The 15,418-nt window shown below is 46.7% G+C and overlaps 1 protein-coding gene across 3 annotated transcripts in view; it reads right to left on the reverse strand.

The window, feature by feature from the left end:
- CD38 (CD38 molecule) overlaps positions 1–15,418 on the reverse strand; it is a 44,953-nt gene that overhangs the window by 15,964 nt on the left and 13,571 nt on the right. The gene's annotated exons all lie outside the window — the stretch shown is intronic.

The following is a 15,418-nucleotide window of genomic DNA, read 5'->3' on the forward strand; positions in this document are numbered from 1 at the left end:
TAGGGCCTGATTCTGATAACACACCAATTTTACACTTGTTTTATACCTATTGACTTCAGTGGAGTTACGTGAGTTACTTGACCTCCAACTTTTCAGCATCCTTTTATCTGCGGTACTGATTCTGGCCTTATTTGCACTGAAGTCAGGAGTAACTTCACTGAAGTGAATGGAAATACACTGATGTAAAACTGATATATGCGGGAGGGTGCACAACCAAGTAATCTGTGTCTAACTTTGTTGCTTAAGACATTGGCCCATCAGCTAAGTCATCAGGAAAGACAAGTGAGTGCTGAGAGTTTCTCCTGTATTGCTGAATGGTCATTCATTGCATTGTGCCAGGCTGAGGTCACTTTTCAATATGTAGGCTTGGAATGAAATTTCTGAGACTTTTGCTGAGCTCCAGTGAAATGGTACTCTGTCCCATTTCTAAATCTTTACTATGTGAGTCTTGCTGATACTCTTGAGACTAATCAGCACCATCTGTTCTGTTGTATTTGAGGTACTGAATTAAGCTAATGAATTAAGCTAACACTTGTGTACAAACATCAACTCACAATTGTCTAGTATATTTTTTCCATGTTGTCTCTGGTGGATGGAATATCCTCCCTTCTCTGCTCTGCCAAGGCACCAGCCCCATGTCATTTCAATTCCTTCTTGAAAACTCACCTCCTTCCTGTTCATAATAAGTTAGTCAGTAATCGTCACAATGCTGTAGCTGTATGTTCTTCTTTTTATGAAAATTAAACACCTGAATTGAGTCACCCTGAGATGAGCATGTCCAAGCTGAGCATCTGCATAACTGTAATGCTGTGACATTTTTAATTCCCTGACTCATTCCCTTCCCCCATTATTTCTCACCACCACTCAGGGTGTCCCATGCAAAAGCTCTTTTAAGAAGGACTGTTTTGTGTGTGTGTGTGTGTGTTTTCCCCCCGCCCCTTCTGTGAAGTGCCTAGTACTCCTCTGGGCAGTATGAAATAATAGTGGAGAGGTGACATTTATTTTAAGGAACTTGCACCACAGACAGCTCTACGGCATTGTTACCAGCGGATATCATGGGAAATATGCAGTTTGGTATTTGGTCATGGTGTGACTGTCAAAAATAGTCCTAAGTGACCTAAGGAATGTAACGCCATGGTACTGCTTTATACTTCTCATCCAAGGATTTCAAATCACTTTACACACACTATTGAATTAAGCTATATAACAGCTCTATGATGTAGGGAAGAATTATCACTATTTCCCAAGTCAATCTAGGCTTTTATATGGTGCCCATCTGAGTAGTAGACGGGCAAACTGAGAGACGCAGTGTTGATTTCCTCAAGAACACGCAGTACCTCATTTTTATTCTCTTTACATTAGATAGCACTGCCTCCATACCGTTGGAAATATCAGTGTATAGTCAAAAGAACGAGGAGTACTTATGGCACCTTAGAGACTAACAAATGTATCTGAGCATAAGCTTTCGTGGGCTAAAGGCCACTTCATCAGATGCATGCAGTGGAAAATACAGTAGGAAGATATACACACATCTAAAATCATTGAAGAGGTAGGATTTAGATTTCCACATCTGTGGAACATTCCTCCTGCTTTTACTATGAAGCAGCCACTATATTGGACGGCAAATAAAAATGAGACACCAGAATGGGTATTTTAGAAACAAGGTCATGTCAATAGTTTAAAAAAAAGGAGAACCCGGACCCTCAACATGCAAAAAGATCCAGCCAGCAATATGTTTCATTTCCACTGTCCCCATATACGCAGAACATTTATGTTCTAGGATAACTCAGTCTATAAAACTGAGCAAAAAAATGTTCATTGGCTTGCTTTGAGAAGGACTATCTTACTTTGAATCAACTCTCTTGTGGAACACAGATTCTAACTCAAATCCTAAAAGAAACCCTGTACATTACATAGGGTTGTATTTATAGTTGACGCATAAAAATCAAGTAGTTAAAAATCCAAAACTTTCAAAGATAATCTAGATAAGCACCAACTCCTAGAATATTTAGAATTCATAAGAGTCCTGCTGTTGACCTTGAAGTTCTGAACTACACAGGAGTTCTGAAGCCTCCTTTTGCGCTACACAGAAGGTAACTGCTATCTAGTGTGTAGTGCTCATTGACTACAACTAGAGAAGACAGAACTAGAAACTTGAGACATGATATAGATGAAATGGTGATAACATGCACAAAAAGAAAACTGTAAAATCTGCTAAACACTTAAAACTTGGGTCCTGATTCTGCAGGCCTGTCTCTCTCTTTTAAAGGTTGTAGAATCGGGCTCTTTGACTCACTGTACAGAGTACAACATCAAAAAAGAGCTAGCTAGAAATTGGTAACTGTCCAGTTAAATGGAATAGGTACTACAAATATATTTTCAGATTGTCCTCATGTCTGTGCAATTTAGGGGAAAGCATTAGCTTATATTTGGTCATGAATTTGCATATTTCTAGTCATCCACCTTTTTAAAGGAAGATTTTATTAATATACCATAGCTAAATTAGAGCCAAGAACATTTCCAGTAGGAGCTATGTGAGTGGCCAGATGTTAATATGCACTTTAGAAAACTGGAAGGCCTCTGGAACATTGTATATTGCAGATTTGTATGAGAGTCTGATTGCACTGGCTAACATGGAAAGGGTATCTGTTCATTTGAAGTATCAGAGGGGTAACCATGTTAGTCTGGATCTGTAAAAGCAGCAAAAAGTCCTGTGGCATCTTATAGACTAACAGACATATTGGAGCATAAGCTTTTGTGGGTGAATACATGTATCTGATGAAGTGGGTATTCACCCATGAAAGCTCATGCTCCAATACGTCTGTTAGTCTATAAGGTGCCACAGGACTCTTTGCTGTCCATTTGAAGAAAAGCAAGGGCAATTTTAGGAGGTGGTGTTCTGGAGACTCATGATTAATATAGTTCTTGGTATTTTTTTCACTTTGCAATTTTTTTTCCTCTTAAACTGAACATACAGAACCAAATTCATCCCTAATGTAATTAAATTGATTTAAAAGTAGTTAACCAAGGACGAATTTGGCCTTTTAGGGTTTCATTTACTTCATGAAAAGTATACCATTTTAAACTCCGCTTTGGAAAATGCACTTTTAGGGCATCATGCTGTCAGGTGTCTAGTGCCCCATGTGAGGCAGAGAGCATCCTCCGCTCCTGCTGACTGCAGTTTTGCTGATTACGCTATGAAAATGTGGCAATGGAACAGAGTTTAAATTCATGATAAACAGTGAAAGTGCTCCTGTGCCTAGTATGTCTGGGTTCATTATGAGGAATTCACTCCACTCTGATGGGGAGGCTGCAACGACTCAACATAGCATAAGGACCTTCTTAATTGGGGGGCCTGTGACTTTGGACTGCCCTCCTCCATGCTCAGCAGAGACTTCCAGCAAGGCTAACAGCTTCTTTCCATTGTCATGCTCCCTGATAGCAAAAGGCCAAATTTTATTTTAATTATGATCCCTAGGAGAGGGCTACAAAGTAACAGCCATAAACAATCCCCTCTGTCAATGGGTGGTTTACCAAAATGTCAAAGGTAGAATATGGACCTTTTGTAGTTACTAAACTTTCAGGGCCAGATCCTCATGTGATTTAAGCTGGTGAAGGACCATTGTAGAGGATCTGGCCCTTGGTTAGTAGAGTTTCTGTTGCATTTGATATCACTTGTGGGGGAAGGAGGAAGAATAATGCTTGATGCTTTTGGGGCACTTATTTATGTTCTTTGTTTGTTTGGTGCTTTGTGCATGCACTTATCCAACTTGCCTTCTTAACCACTGTCATTGGTCACCAAAATTAGAAATGCAATTGTGCATCTCTGTTTGGAAATCTGGCCCGTAAGAGCCATCATTAGGCTTCAGAATAAATCATGATTTTGATGAATGGGAGCAGTTCACTCCTCTCTAAGAACTTTGGTTTGCTGTCAGAGTATTTGCACAGCCAGAAGAGCTAGAACCATATTTTTTTAAGGAGAGATTGTACTCTAAAAGGTCTTAATCCATCATGAGCAAGATTTGTACATCAAATGGACCCCGTCTCGTCCAGGGGCTCAGTTTGTCAACCTTCTATTAATTACTGTTTGTTATGGTAATCCCTAAGGGCTATCCAGCCATACAAACAGAGTAGTAGATGGTTCATGCCCTGAAGGGCTTACACTCTAAATAGACAGGACAGGCACATGGTGGAAGACTAGAGGTAACCCACAAGCAGAGGGAACAATGTGATGGCAGCACACACCATGTTAGTACCACAGTAATTTTTTGTGAAGAGGGGTATTTAGGGGAGGATCAGCTGAAAGGAAGGGAGTCTGAGGGACAAAGCAGAGGAGAAGAGGGTAAGGGGGCAGGTGAGATGAAGGTGAGGTGGCAGGGGAGGGTCAGAGCAATCAGCCCAAGGCAGAGAAAGTCCAGTCAAAACTCTAGAAAATTCTCTGAACGCCCAGAGACCTCTGCTTTCTGCTGGAGTCTCTGGCTGGCTCCTCTCTGCCCCCAAGACCACAGAGGAGAGGGAAGAGAGGCACCACCTCAATCCCAGTGCCCCTAGAGTATTTGAGGGGTTCCCCTACACAGTTCTACACATCATCCAGGAGAATGCTGGGGGAGAGGTGGCCCCAGCTGGACCCTAATTTACCCCTGCTCCCCAGTGCAGCAGTCCTTGCTTTGACTGCTTCTGGTCTTACTGGCTGAAGTCTCGCCCTGCTTTAGATGCTTGTACTCAGGGCCGACTCTAGCCATTTTGCTGCCCCAAGCACAGCAGCACACTACGGGGAGTGCTCTGCCGCTCGCCAGTCCCGCGGCTCCGGTGGACCTCCTGCAGGCATGCCTGCAGATGCTTCACCGGAGCCTCGGGACCAGCGGACCCTCCGCAGGCACGCCTGTGGAAGGTCCACCGGAGCCACTTGCTGCCCTCCCGGCAACCGGCAGAGCGCCCCCTGCAGCATGTCGCCCCAAGCACACGCTTGGCACGCTGGGGCCTGGAGCCAGCCCTGCTTGTACTGCTGTGTTGTGGGTTAATAGTGGACTTTTATACCAGATGTGTTATTTTTAAACTTTTGGCCTGATGAGCTGGTGTATCTCGGTGTGAGGTGCTCAAACTACAAAATGCATTTGTAAGTACCATTAATCTTGCATCTTTGCGTATGTCTACACTACGGGATAATTCCGATTTTACATAAATCGGTTTTATAAAACAGATTGTATAAAGTCGTGTGCACGCGGCCACACTAAGCACATTAATTCGGCGGTGTGCATCCATGGTCCAAGGCTAGTGTTGATTTGCAGAGCGTTGCACTGTGGGTAGCTATTCCATAGCTATCCCATAGTTCCCGCAGTCTCCCCCGCCCCTTAGAATTCTGGGTTGAGAGCCCAGTAGCTGATGAGGCAAAAATCATTGTTGCGGGTGGTTCTGGGTAAATATCGTCAGTCATTCCTTTCTCTGGGAAAGCAACGGCAGACAATCATTTCACGCCCTTTTTCCCTGGATTGCCCTGGCAGACGCCATAGCACGGCAACCATGGAACCCATTCAGCTTTTTTTTTTTTTTTTTTTTTTTTTTTTTACAGTCACCGTATGTGTACTGGATGCTGCGGACAGAGGCGATACTCCAGCGCTACACAGCAGCATTCATTTGCTTTTGCATGAAGCAGAGATGGTTACCAGTTGTTCTGTACCGTCTGCTGCCAGTGTAATTTGGCAATGAGATGACGGTTATCTGTCCTTCTCTGCTGTCTGCTGCTATCATGGGTGCCCCTGGCTGAGATCAGCCGGAGGTGCAAAAGCAAAACTGGGAATGACTCCCCGAGTCAATCCCTCCTTTATGGTTTCTAAAAATAGTCAGTCCTGCCTAGAATATGGGGCAAGTGTACTAGAGAACCAGTGTATCAGAGAGCACAGCTGCTCCATGTCAGATCCCGCAGAAATTATGAGCTACATGCCATTCACGGGGGGTGCCCCTGCAACAACCCCACCCGTTGCTTCCCTCCTCCCCCAACCTTCCTGGGCTACCGTGGCAGTGTCCCCCGCATTTGTGTCATGAAGTTATAAAGAATGCAAGAATAACAAACAGTGACTTGTTAATGAGATAAAATGAGGGGGAGGCAGCCTCCCGGTGCTATGACAGTCCAGGCAGGACATTAAGCGGTGCGGAGGAGAGGAGCTCAGCATGCCACTGCTATGATAGTCCAGGCAGTACAGAATCTTTTCTTTACACAGGAAAGGGAGGGGGCTGATGGAGCTCAGCCCCCAGTTGCTATGATGAGGATGGTTACCAGCTGTTCTGTCCCATCTACTGGGAATGACCAGGAATCATTCCTATTTTTACCTAGGCGCCCCTGAGGCCAGCCAGGGGTATTCAGCAGTTATCAAGCATGTTGTACCATCTGCCACCAGGGACGGTTACCAGCCGTTCTGTACCATCTACTGGGAATGACCGAGAATCATTCCTATTTTCACCCAGGCGCCCCTGGCCAGCCTCACCTGAAGCCAGCCAGGAGCACTCACGGGTTGATAAGAAGGACGGTTACCAGTCCTACTGCACCGTCTGCCACCGGGCAGGGGAGAGGAGCAGATACTGCTCTTCACTGCTGCAGCATCGCGTCTACCAGCAGCATTCAGTAGACATAGGGTGACATTGAAAGAAGTCAAGAAATGATTTCTTTCCCTTTTCTTTCACGTGGGGGGAGGAGTAAATTGACGAGCTATTCCCTGAACCATGCCGGACAATGTGTTTGAACCTACAGGCATTGGGAGCTCAGCCAAGAATGCAAATACTTTTCGGAGACTGCTGGGGACTGTGGGATAGCTGGAGTCCTCAGTACCCCCTCCCTCCCTCCATGAGCGTCCATTTGAGTCTCTGGCTTCCCGTTACGCTTGTCATGCAGCACTGTGTAGCCTGTAGATTTTTTTTTCAAACGCTTTGGCATTTCGTCTTCTATAACGGAGCTTTGATAGAACAGATTTGTTTCCCCATACAGTGATCAGACCCAGTATCTCCCGTACGGTCCATGCTGGAGCTCTTTTTGGATCTGGGACTGCATTGCCACTCATGCTGATCAGAGCTCCACGTTGGGCAAACAATAAATGAAAATCAAAATTTCGCGGGACTTTTCCTGTTTACCTGACCACTGCATCTGAGTTGAGATTGCTGTCCAGAGCGGTCACAGTGGTGCACTGTGGGATACCGCCCGGAGGCCAATGCCGTCGATTTGCGGCCACACTAACCCTAATTCGATATGGTAATACCGATTTTAGCGCTACTCCTTTCGTCGGGGAGGAGTACAGAAACCAATTTAAAGAGCTCTTTATATCGATATAAAGGGCCTCATAGTGTGGACGGATACAGCGTTAAATCAGTTTAACGCTGCTAAAATCGGTTTAAACGCGTAGTGTAGACCAGGCCTTACACTGGAACTCTAGTCTGCACAGTAACTGCTTTTTTTCTATACATTTTTAAACTTTTTATTTTCTTTCACCACTCCTTCCCTCATCAGGACCTGCTCTGTCTCATCATTACTCTGGAGCAATCCCCAAACCCAGCCACAGTAGGTGTATTTTAGTTTTTCTAGTCTCTATTTCAAAGGTTTACAGACATTAGAGCTGAATTTAAGGTGAAAACTGCCACCTTGTGGAAGAAGTGAGGGATCAGAAGGAGGTCAAGTACGGAAGGGACAATTAAGTTGTAATACAAGTGTTTGAAATGTTCTATGGAAGTCAAAAGAAGAAAAGTTCTCTGTGTTTATCTTCATTGACACTATATCAGAAAATGGGTAAGTGAATGCAACAGTTTATTTATTGATTATTCATTCTATATGTGTATGAATGTAGCACCTAAAAGCCTCGGTCAGGAGTGGGATGTCCGTCATTGTGCTAGGCACCCTGCAAATGGATATAAAAAGAGTGGCTAGCCAATACTTTTCATCATTGAATATACAAGGAGGCTTATATCCCTTAGGGCACATCTACACTAGCAAATTTACAGCGCCGCTCAGAGAGCACTGAAGGGAAACTGCGGTTGTGTGTTCACACTGTCAGCTGCCTGCGCAATAGCGCGTTCACACTTGCAGCGGTATTTGGAGCGGTGCACTCTAGGCAGCTATCCCACAGAGCACCTCTTTCTCTTCTGCTGCTAAGACTTGTGGGAAGCCAGAGAGGGTTGCGGGGCATCCTGGGTCCTGTCCCAATGACCCATGATGCATTGCTTTGCATCCCAGAAATCCCTGCACTTCCGTCCGCACTTGGTGCCATCTTTCAAACATTTGTGTACTGCACACTCTGCCTCTTCGGGCTGCAGGAATAGATCCCGAACTGTTGACCAGTATGCTGCTCACTCCGACTAACATGAGTGGCAGTGGGAGTTATTCCTTAAACTACAAAGGAAAGAGGAGTGCAACATTGATCACGCCACGCATAGTAACTATGACATGAAGATTGCTTGTGGCATTCATGGAGGTGCTGACCACAGTGGAACACTGCTTTTGGGCTTGGGAAACAAGCACTGAGTGCTGGGATCACATTGTCCTGCATGTCTGGGATGACGAGCACTGGCTGCAGAACTTTCAGATGAGGAAAGCCACATTCATGGGACTGTGTGATGAGCTCGCCCCAGTCCTGCAGCACAAGGACACTAGAATGAGAGCTGCCCTGTCGTTGGAGAAGCGCGTGGTGATTGCACTGTGGAATCTGGTTACTCCAGATTGCTAACGATCTGTCACTAATGAGTTCGGAGTAGGAAAGTCGACCATTGGACTCATGTTGACAGAAGTGTGCAAGGCCGTGAATTGCATCCTGCTCTGAAAGACCATGACTCTGGGCAATGTGCATGACATTGTGGATGGCTTTGCACAAATGGGAGGGGTGATAGATGGCATGTATATTCCAATTCTGGGACCAGACCACTTAGCCACCGAGTACATTAATCAGAAGGACTATTTCTCCATGGTTCTCCAGGCGCTTGTGCATCATCATGGACATTTCACAGACACTAAAACAGGTTAGTCCGGAAAGGTGCATGACACACGCATCTTTCGGAACACTGGCCTGTTCAAGAAGCTGCAAGCAGGGACTTTCTTCCTGGATCAGAAGATCACCGTAGGGGAAGTCGAAATGCCCATTGTGATCCTGGGAGACCCCACTTACCCCTTAATGCTGTGGCTTACGAATCAATACATGGGGCAACTTGACAGCAGCAAGTAGCAGTTCAACAACTGGCTGAGGAAGTGAAAAATGACTGAGTATGTTTTTGGCCATTTAAAGGCCCACTGGCACTACCTATATGGGAAGTTGGACCTGGCCGATGACCATATTCCTATGCTTATAGCCGCGTGCAGTACACTCCATAATATTTGTGAAAGGAAGGATGAAAGCTTCGCTCAGGACTGGACCGCAGAGGCACAGCACCTGGAGGCTGAGTTTGAACAGCCAGAGACCAGGGCTATTATAGGGGCACAGTGTAGGGCCTTAAGGATCAAGGGTGCCTTGAGACAGCAATTTTAAGCTGAAAGCCACTAATATTTGTTGTTATGCTCGGGATTGCTTGTAATGCTAGGAGGTGATTGGTGCACATGATGCAATAAGGGGGTTTAACATAATTAAATGTTGCTTTGTAGAGCTCTTTTTGCTTTCAAACCAACACAATTCTTTTATTAAAAGATAACTGGAGGAGAGTCAAACAAAAAAATACATCAGCAGGGAGGGGTATGGGGGAAGCGAAGGTCCCAGGAGGAGGGGTCCTGGGATGGCTAAAGATTTGGGTATGTCCAGGGCAGAGTTGAAAGTAAGTTGGTACAAGCCGGTATGGTGCACCGGCAAGAGCCAGTACACCGTGCCGGACTGCACTGGCTTTCGCTGCGGGGATTTAAAGGGCTCTGGGCTCCTCGCCACAGCTGGCAGCCCAGAGCCCTTCAACACCCTCGCCCACGGCTCCGGTGGCCGGGCGGGGGCTGGTTTTAAAGGGCTCTGGGCTGCCGTGGCTGCAATCAGCCCAGAGCCCTTTAAACCCCCCTCAGCAGCTGAGATTTAAAGTGCTCAGAGCTCCCCGCCACTGCAGGCAGCCTAGAGCCCTTTGAATCCCGGTCGCGGCTCTGGTGGCCAGGCTGGGGCCAGGATTTAAAGGACTTGGAGCTCCCCTCAGTGGCAGGAGCTCTTGGCCCTTTAAATACCTGCCCCAGCCCCGCAAAGCTCAGGGTTCCCCGTGACAGCCGGAGCCCCGGTCCCTTTAATTTGCCCCTGAACTCTGGGGGCCTCCCAGCTACCTCTGCAGCTGGGAGGCCCTGGTTGATTTAAAGGCCCTGGGTCTCCCAGCCACAGCTGGTGCCCAGGGCCTTTCAATCTTGAGGCCACACCCCTTCCAGATGAGGCCACGCTCCCCTCAGGACTCCAGCAGTACCAGTAAATCCTGTAAATTACTTTCACCCCTGGGCCAGGGATTATATCCAATGTTCTCCTTTGGAGTACAATGCAGCTGGTGCTGTACTTCAGCAGAGCCTAACTGCAGAGGGAGGGGTGTTGAGTGCTGTGGGTACTGGGAGTCCACAGTGCTGCAGTGTGAAGAGGGAGCAGAAGAATGGCTGAGATAGAGACTGGAGCCAGGAAGTTGATAACGGTGTCTTGGTGGTGTCTGTGGGGCACATAGGAAAGAGTTTGCGACAGCAGATGCAGGAGAGGGCGGGTGTGGAGCTGTTCAGTTTGAAGAGCTAGTATCACCTGGACTGTGTCGACTTGGCGCTCCATTACATTTAAGAGTCACTCCGTGGGTTCATTCTGGCATGCCGTATTCTCCTTTTGGTCCCTCTTCTCGCTGTCCTGCCACTCCTTCAATTCCTGTTCCTCGGCAGCGGAGTGCATCATAACATCACGCAGGAAGTCCTCCTTAGTTCTTCTTGGCAGCTTTCTAATTTGGGCGCAGCAGTTCAGCCACTGATAACAAAGAGGGAGGCTGGGCTCCCAAGCTCATCTCTGTGAAGTTTAAACACAACATTTTACAGAAGCAGTAGTGTTTGCAACACTGATTCAGTGATTTAAAACACAGCCGTACTATCTCACCTGTCACTAACTAGCTGACCCCAGGTAAGCACACATGAGCCACAAGACCCCCAAAATGGTGAGTAACTGCAGGGGCAGGTAAATCACTCTTCCTGGACCAGACCCTGCTGTACATGGGCATGTTGCTCTTGGGGAGACCCAGCATTGTAGCGAGGGCCTGATAATCATTCCTGTCCACACACTTTCCATAGGATGTGTTCTTTATGGAAGATATCTTACTGCTGAGGATGAGCCGGGAATCGAGGGAGTCTTCTCCAAGACTGCAGCTTCCACCTGGCCCCTATGCAGCTCACCCACACACACAGTGACAGCAGAGTGTTGCAGGAAAGTTACTGTTAATGGGGCACGAAACAAAGCAGCTCTGCCAAAGAACCTGTGGCAACGGATTGCCCAGTAAATTGAGGGAGTCAATCAACAGCCTGTTCCGCCGCTCAGACTAGGCATGCGGTTGGAGACAAGCCTGCTTTCTGCAACCCTCCTGCCCCCAACAACTCACTTCAGTGATTCTCAAAATCAGATCCACTTACCAGGGGCCTCTTCTGTTTGCACTTCACCAGTCTCCAAAAGCTATGACTGCTAGGCTCCTCTGGGGTAGAAAAGAGTTCCTGGCTGCATGCATCTCTGACCTTCAAGTCATTCTCTGCCTCTGGGTACCTCTCCCACTCCAAATCCTCATCCAAGATTTCCTCCTCCTGGCTTGGTCCATTCTCAACTGGCACATGAGCCACTGAAGTATCCACAGGGGCCTTCGTGATGGAGGTGAGGTCACTGCCAAGTATCGCATCCAGCTCTTTGTAGAACTGGCAGCTCATGGGCGCAGCACCAGAGCAGCAGTTTGCCTCCCGTGCCTTGTGGTAGGCATTCTGCAGCTCCTTCACTTTCACCCTACTCATGGGCCCTTTCTGTCATACATCGTGAAATCTGTTCATAGGTGGCATAATTCCTATGGCTGGAGTGCAGCTGGGACTGCATAGCCTTCTCTCCCCAAATGCCAATGAATCCAGCAGCTCGACATTTCTCCAACCAGGGGATCGCCTGGTGCATGGAGCAGGCATGGCCACCTGGGAAGATGCGCTGAGACCATTGCATGCATCACTAAGCAAACAGGAAGGGGACTTTCAAAATTCCAAAGGAATCTATGGGGTGGGGATGATGGTTGGTCACCTGAGGGCAGGGCAGTAGAGTTCAAACTGATGACCAGAGAGGTGAGAACAGGCCTCGTGGGACAGCTTCTGGAGGCCAATCACAGTGCTACAATCAACCAGGGTGTCTACATTGCCACCGCGGTGCTGTAACACTGGCACAGAAAGCTCTACGCCTCTCGTTGGTGTGGTTTTTTTTTAAGCACTACAAATGCGCCATTTCTATGCACTAAGTGGCTTAGCAGTGTATACACCTCAGGAGTTACAGCACAGAAAGCTGCTTTATTGCACAGAAACTTGCCAGTGTAGACAGGGCCTTAGTCTTAGCAGGTGACTAGCGGGGGGGCGGGGGGAGAGGGGGAAATAAAGAAAGAACTTGACACCTTAAATGACTGCTTCTTGGAGCAGCTAGTCCTGGAAGCCGCAACTATACATATAGAATGATGGAGTCTAAATTAGCTGTTACCACTTGTGACAAAATTCCTCCTCTACCTTGGTGGGTTCTGCACTTATTGGTGGATTTTTGCTAGCCTCAGATCTTCCTGTGTTGGATCAGGAGTTGAGAAGTTTTGGGGGGAACCCGGGCCCGCCCTCTACCCTGGGTTCCCGCCCAGGGCCCTGTGGACTGCAGCTGTCTAAAGTGCCTCCTGGTATAGCTACAATTCCCTGGGCTACTTCCCCATGGCCTCCTCCCAACACCTTCTATATCCTCACCACAAGACCTTCCTCCTCGTACTCCTCAGTCATCCAGCAGCATACCCTCTTAGCTCCTCACAAGCACACCACAAACTGAAGTGAACTCCTTTTTAGACGCAGGTGCCCTGATTATCCTGCCTTGATTGGCTGCAGGTGTTCTAATCAGCCTATCTGCCTTAATTGGTTCCAGCAGGTTCCTGATTACTCTAGTGCAGCCCCTGCTCTGTTCACTCAGGGAACAGAAAACTACTCATCCAGTGACCAGTATATTTGCCTCTAGGAGACTCCTGTACCCCACTGGTCTGGGTCTGTCACACACTCAAGAAAGAGATCTTGGAGTCATTGTGGATAGTTCCCTGAAAACATCCACTCAATGTGCAGTGACAGTCAAAAAGGCAAACAGAATGTTGGGAATGATAAACTGTGGCCACGGGGAGCAGCGAGCAGCTGTGCAAATGTAAACAAATGGTCTGGCAGCCTGCCAGCAGATTACCCTGATGTACTCCACCGCAAGGTGGTCTGGTGCCAAAATTTGGAATATGTGTGTCATCTATTGCCCTCTACAGTTAGGGAAACCTATTTCTGCAAAGCCATCCACTATTTCATGCACATTTCCCAGAGTCGCGGTCCTTCGTAGCAGGATGTGATTAATTGCCCTGCACACTTGCATTAACGCAGCTCCAATGGTCGACTTCCTGACTCCAAATTGATTCACAACTGACCGATAGCAGTCTGGAGTCACCAGCTTCCACACAGCAATTGCCACATGCTTCTTTACCAATAGGGCAGCTCTCATTCTGGTGTCCTTGTGCCTCAGTGCTGGGGTGAGCTTCACACACAGTTCCAGGAAGGTGGCTTTCCACATCTGAAAGTTCTGTAGCCACTGCTCATCATCTCACACCTGCATGATGATATGATCCAGTCAGTGCTTGTTTCCCAAGCACAAAAGTGACCATCTATCCTATGCAGCTGTTCTGTGAATGCCAAAAGCAATTTAAAGCTGCTCCTATCCATATCACGCAGCATGTCAGGGAACTGGGACTCTTCTTCAGTTAGGAACTTCGCAATTAACTGCACTGCCATCCGTGATGTTTTCACGACAGTTGTAAGAGCACAGGAGAGCAGTGCGGGATCCATCCCTTCTCACAAAGATGCCAGGGTGCACAGCAAAGAAAGTCATTGGAAAAATGCCGCAAAAGAAAGACGGAAGCCTATGGAATGCTGGGACATAAAGCAATGCATCACGGGACATTGAGTCCAGTCCCAAGATGCGTCGTGATCTGCTCTGCCTTCCCACAACACCTAGCAACAGAAAGTATCGAGCTGGACTGTGGGACAGGTACCCCCATTGCATTGCTCACATTGTCGACAATAGTGCCACAACTGCGGAAGCACTCTGCCAACAGAGGGAGTGAGTGTGAACATGACATTCCGATTTTTATTATGCTGATTTTTGAGTGTCAACATCGCTTTTGTCGACAAAAGTTGGTAGTGTAGACGAGGCCTCAGTCGACAGTCATGATTCTCCTTAGCAGACAAAAACCAGCCAAACTTAAACTAGTAAGGGAGGAGTGGAAAACACAAAACAAAAATCCCCCACTGCTATGAAGTACAGCAGAATGATTGGGAGAGAAACAGCAGTGGTAAATATCTGTGTAACGCTGCAGTGGAAAGTTATGTTGGGCAGCATTTGTTCAAACAAATGGCAGCTGAGACATCCAATGCATTTGTGGCAGATTCTCACACACCTGAGTGATCATCTCTCTGGTACCTGGGTTGATTTTGGGCTGTAGGACTGATTTATACAAATATATGGTTGAATACTTGAGCTGTGCAATATATGTAGGGCAAATCAAACTCAAAAAAAGAATATTTTGAATTTCTGTAATGTGTCGTCAGAGAATCTCAAGGCACTTTACCAATTATTAATTAACTTCCACCATACCACCTTGTGGTGAGTGAATAGATATTATTATACCCCATTACACAGCTAAGGAATGGGTGCCAAAAAGTGAGGGCTAGATTTGGCCCTATCCAAACTACAGTGAAGTCTTTCCATTGACTTTTTGGGGATCTGGATCCAGGCCCATATTTGCAAATAGGAAAGGGGGATAAATTTATCAAATCTGCTCATGGTTTATAGTTTGCCTACCTCTAATGATAAGGAATACAGTACAATCAAACAGAATATGCGACCCAACAACTGTACACAGGAGTAAGAACATCCATCCTTGGTATAGACCAATGAACCATCTTGTTCCAAATCCTGTCTGACTGCAGCCAATTTCAGTGTATCCAAATGATCATCAGTCATCATTGTGACACTTAAATTACTGCATTGCATACTTCTACAGCAATAACTGAAAGGAACATAGATTCTCTTACTTTTGGATTGTAAAATTCTCTTAGCTCACGTATTTATTAACAGAGCCAGATCCTGTAGTCGTTGCTCCAAACTCCTGAAGACTGCATTGCACGATTTGGCCCATGATTCTCTTCTTTTAAATGTAATACATATATTTTAGATTCTTTTTT

The sequence above is a fragment of the Gopherus flavomarginatus genome, chromosome 3, assembly GCF_025201925.1.
Source record: "Gopherus flavomarginatus isolate rGopFla2 chromosome 3, rGopFla2.mat.asm, whole genome shotgun sequence".
NCBI classification, from domain to species: domain Eukaryota; kingdom Metazoa; phylum Chordata; order Testudines; family Testudinidae; genus Gopherus; species Gopherus flavomarginatus.